At 51.2% G+C, this 5,195-nt stretch overlaps 1 long non-coding RNA gene across 1 annotated transcript; it reads left to right on the top strand.

Moving 5' to 3' along the window:
- Positions 1 to 2,293: 2,293 nt before the first annotated feature.
- LOC119966558 lies at positions 2,294 to 4,015 on the top strand. The gene is made up of 2 exons (XR_005460796.1): positions 2,294 to 2,682; positions 3,676 to 4,015. It is a non-coding gene; the product is annotated as an uncharacterized LOC119966558 (long non-coding RNA).
- Positions 4,016 to 5,195: the final 1,180 nt, after the last annotated feature.

Consider the following 5,195-nt stretch of genomic DNA (forward strand, 5'->3'; position numbering starts at 1 on the left):
CCCTTTAAATGAGCAATCAAGCGAGCCCTCTTTACCGGCCCATTCAACCCTCTAATGTTCCATGTAATCAGCCTGGTTGGGAGGCCCCCGGTAACAGCACCAGAAACCCAAACCCCCATACTAAGCTCCAGCTTAACACCTGCTCACCCCCCCCCCCGACTGTGCTTTCGTGAGTCAGCTGACTCGATAGCTCCCACCAATGGCACCAAACAGTCTGTCTCCCCATTGTTCTCTCTCCTCCTCCCCCCACTTGGACAAACATATTTAGAGCATCACATTCCCCAGTAAACAAACATCAGAAAAAACATTGGAAAGAATAACCACAGAAACAACCAGGTCCCAGTAAGACAAAGTTAACTTTAGCCAACGAAACAGCCCCTTATTGCCCATAACACTACTTATTTAAACCAGCACAAACGTGATTGCCAACAAATCGCCATTGCAGTACTCTCCCCAAGGATTCAGTGTCTTTAGTTCACATCCAGTCTTTTTTCCTTGATGAAAGTCAATGCATGATTTGGAGTAAGAATCTGGGGCGGAATTCTCTGACCCCCTGGGGGTTCGGAGAATCACCTGGGGCCGGAGTAAATCCCGCCCCCGCCATGGCTGGAATTCTCCGCCACCCGGGAATCGGCGGGGGCCGGTCGGCGGCCCCCCCGCGGCGATTCTCTGGCCCGTGATGGGCCAAAGTCCCGCCGCTGTCAGGCCTCTCCCGCCGACGTGGTTTAAACCACCTCTGGTGCCGGCGGGAGCAGGCGGCGCGAGCGGACCCCGGGGTCCTGGGGGGGCGTGGGGCGATCTGACCCCGGAGGGTGGCCCCACGGTGGCCTGGCCCGCGATCGGGGCCCACCGATTGGTGGGCGGGCCTGTGCCATGGGGGCATTCTTTTTCTTCCGCCGGCCGCTGACGCTCCGGCACATGCGCGGCCTCACGCCGGCTGGTGAAGGCCTTTCGGCCAGCCGTGGCGCCGGTCGGTGGGGCACCAAAGGCCGTTCGCGTCGGTCGGCGGGGCGCCAACCACTCCGGCGCGGGCCTAGCACCTAAAGGTGTGGAGAATTCCGCACCTTTGGGGAGGCCCGACACCGGAGTGGTTCTCGCCACTCTGGTACACCGGGACCCCCCCCGCCCTGCCGGGTAGGGGAGAATCCCGGGTAAATTCCTCACATGTGACCCACAGACGGGCTGGGTACAACATCCTGAACTTCATCCCCTTCTTAAAGAGGGCCGCTTTTTCCCAATTAAACCCAGCTCACCTCTTGGCCAAATCCGCGCCCAGGCTTTGATAAATGAGCAGCTCACAATTCTCCCACCTGCTGCACCGTTCTTTCTTGGCCCACCGCAGAACGTGTTCCTTGTCCAGGAATTGGTGCAAACGTATCACCATAGCCCTCGGCTGCTCGTTCACTCGGGGCTTCTTTGCGAGGGCTCTGTGCCCTCTATCCACTTCCAGGGGCCGAGGGAACGCCTCAGCCCCCATCACCTTCTCCAACATGTTTGTCACATATGCCCTCGCATCCGATCCCTCGCTGCCCTCAGGGAGGCCGACGATTCTCAGGTTCTGCCTCCTGGACCTGCTCTCCAGGTCCTCCAGCTTCTCCTGCATTTTTTTCTGCTGGTCATTCATCATCTCCAGCTTGGTCTCCAGCACGGTTAGGTATTCCTCATGTTCAGACACCTTTTTCTCCATCTCCTGGATTGAATGTCCGTGGGTTTCTTGATTCCGTACCACCTGATCAATCGAAGCATTGATCGGGTCCAGCGTGTCCTTCTTAAGCTTGGCGAGGCAACGTTCAAAAAACTTCGCCAGCTGCTCCGTCGACCACTGTGCCATCTTCCCGCGGCCCTGCTTCTCCGCCATGCTTTCCCGTATTGCCAGCTCTGCTCGCATCTTCCTTGTAGAACTTTGTCTTCTCACACGGCCACTTCTGGTCCAATTCTCCATCCACTGGAGGGGGATTTCTCCTCACCGTCTCACACTCCACCGATTCATCCAATAAAATCCGGGGAAAAAATGGGAGAAAAAGGTCCAAAAGTCCGTCACAGGCGGGAGCTATCAAATGTGCGACCTACTCCTCCATGGCCTGCACCGGAAGTCCTCCTTGATTTAACATCTTGTACACAAAACAGCACATAAAGAACTTACAATCACAAGAGAAAATGTATTTTATTTATCGATCAATTCAAGGAAATCTTCGCATGAACATTTACTATCCTATAAGGAACAAGTAACTGTTTGTTTAAAGTAGACAATGTTTGAAATCATAGATACTTACTAAGAGAGTAAAACCACAAAGTTCCATGTTTTTAACAAACAGAAGAAACTTCACTGTACCAAGTCAGTTAATCAAACAATCTCAATATCTGTCTTATATTCTAATATTCAGAAATAACATGAGGTAAATCTGAATTAACAGGCCAACTGTGATAAACCGCAATACACTGCACATTAAATGGCAGATAGAACTAAGACAGATCCCACAGATGTTTCAGAACCCACCCAGACCTCAGTAACCACTGTGAATCACAAACTGTCATTAAAACTCTGTCTTGCTCATGAGGGATTTTAATTCTTCACTTTTGAAGATCTAGCTTGGACTACCTGAGTGGCTGTTCACCTCCCAATGGTTCAATCTTTCCTCCTGAGGCTGCTTTCCAGGGGGATCACAGAGCTGCGCTCCCAAGGTAAGGAAGAAACAGTCACAATAATCTTCAAATAGAAATGCCAAGTTGATGATCCTGTCATAATATACATCCAAATATATGATGGAGTGCAGACAGGCAGTGAGTGACACACAGGAAGACCTGTGAGCACACAGAACACAGCAGCCAATCACCAGACAGGACACGACCACTATAAAGCCAGAGGGCACCGGTTTTCCCGCTCTCTCGGGATCCAGCCTCTGAGACAGTCAGAGCTCGTGAGCAGCAGCCAGTGCAAACACCATGTGGTAGTCAGTTAGTCTGGTCAGGCTAGCCTCAGGTCTCCAGTCAAGTCAGCATAGTGTCAACCCACAGTTAAGCATGTATGATAGTTAGTTGTTCAATAAAATCGTGTTGCACCTCTTCAAGTGTTGGAAGCCTGTCTCTCTCTACACTGCATCAAACGCAGTCCACATAGACCCAGCTTACCCAACACATCAGATCCATCTCGGAGCCATTTGCTTTGGGGGAGTCCCAAAACAACAAGTCGCAGGATTTCCCTCTTGGGCTGTTGCCCCCCCAATGATGAAACAGGGATCCCACCAGGCAATTCAAGAAATATATCCCCAGGAACATAAGTTCCCCTTATTCCCAGGGGGAGGGGGGGGGGGGTTCCGTGTTCCGTGTCTGTGGGGGCCCTTGGAAGGTGGGGGGGTTCCGTGTCCGTGGGGGCCCTTGGAAGAGGGGGGTTCCGTGTCCATGGGGTGAGTGGGTTCCCTTGGGGAAGGGGTGCTGTGTCCATGGGGAGGTGTGTTCCTCCCCCCCCCCCTCCCCCCACCCCGCCCCCGGCCAGGATGCCCATCAATGCCCGGGCTGGAAAATCCCACCCATAGACTTCTGGTAAAGAAAAATATTAAAGGATAAGATGCAAGGGAGGTTCTGTGGAATGAGTTGATGGATCAGCCATGATCCCATTGAATGTTAGGGCAGGGTTCCGGGGTTCAGTGACTTACCCCCTGTGTTCCTATGTTGCAGCCTCCCAGTTGAAGAGTAAGGCCGAAATCCTCCATCCTCAGTTGCAGGTGGGATTCTCCAGGGCCGTTGAATGGAATTTTGGCTGGAATGCCAAATTTTCCGTCCTCGCTCACAACGGGTCCGATGAAGACAATGCAATACGCTGACAGACCTGAATTATTATAAAGGCCCCGGTTGTTATTCTCTCTCACAACGGGTCCGATGAAGACAATGCAATACGCTGACAGACCTGAATTATTATAAAGGCCCCGGTTGTTATTCTCTCTCACAACGGGTCCGATGAAGACAATGCAATATGCTGACAGACCTGAATTATTATAAAGGCCTCGGTTGTTATTCCTTTCTCTCTGATTTACAACATTCTATTTTTACTTTTGTTCGGGGAAAGGATGTTTCATGTGACCAGTGGGAAATAGTGGGGCTTAAAGGGTAAAGTGTCATTGAACTTATTAACTCTCAAAACATATAGAAAGTAAGGTACCAGCCTTTCTCATTCAGTGTTCACAGGGAGGGGGCGACTCATGTACGATGGGGCACACACATTCACAATGTCAACTGCATTGAGGTAGGAATCACGATGAAAGGACTCTCTCCTGCACAAGGAAATCAGCACATCTTGTATTCCAGTGTGAGAGCCTTTCCTCAGTGTGGCTCCCAATAATGAAGGGAGGTGTTAGTTTCTTCCCCAAACCCTCTTTTACAACCTGACACTTTTGGGACCTTCGGACTACATTGTTGATGGGGTGTGATAGAATCGCCTCATGTATTTTTGACAGCAGCCAGAGAAATGTAGTTATGATCAGATTGGGGGTATTCTGGAATGTGGAGTGCGAAACGCAAACAGATCAGCCATGATCTAACTGAAAGGCCACTCCTGTTTCGTATGTCCGTCCGTATGTTCGGATTATTGTACGTGGCTGGGGTTCACACTGGTATTCGGTTGTGTTGCTATGAAATTATTCACCGCATTGCAAGGGACCCCAGCACAAACAGAAATCCTGATCGAGTATCAACAATCTTTCCTTTCTGTTTTGTGAAGCGTTATTGATTTAGATTTATTGTCACGTGAGGTACAGTGAAAAGTATTGTTGTTCTGCGTACAGTCCAGGAATCTGGACGGGACACGGCCAGTGTATCCCGGGATAGGCCTCGCGAGATCTAAGCAGCACTTTGGTTTTTCAATTTCAAGTGCCCAATTCTTTTTTTGTCCAATTAAGGGGTAATGTAGCGCGGCCATTCCACATCACCTGCACATCTTTGGGTTGTGGGAGTGAAACCCACAAAGACATGGGGAGAATGTGCAAACTCCACAAGGACAGTGACCCAGAGCCGGGATCGAACCCGGGTCCTCGGTGCTGTGAGGCAGCAGTGCTAACCACTGCGCAACCGTGCCGCCCTAGCAGCACTTAAAAATGCACTTGCCAGAGTTACCCATGGAATGGGATCTAATCTGGGAGGCCTTGAGTGAGTCCTTGGGTGGCTGGACTCAGGGCAGAGTGGCACCCTTGATGCCATCCTGG

Source organism: Scyliorhinus canicula, chromosome 5 (assembly GCF_902713615.1).
Source record: "Scyliorhinus canicula chromosome 5, sScyCan1.1, whole genome shotgun sequence".
Lineage (NCBI taxonomy): Eukaryota > Metazoa > Chordata > Chondrichthyes > Carcharhiniformes > Scyliorhinidae > Scyliorhinus > Scyliorhinus canicula.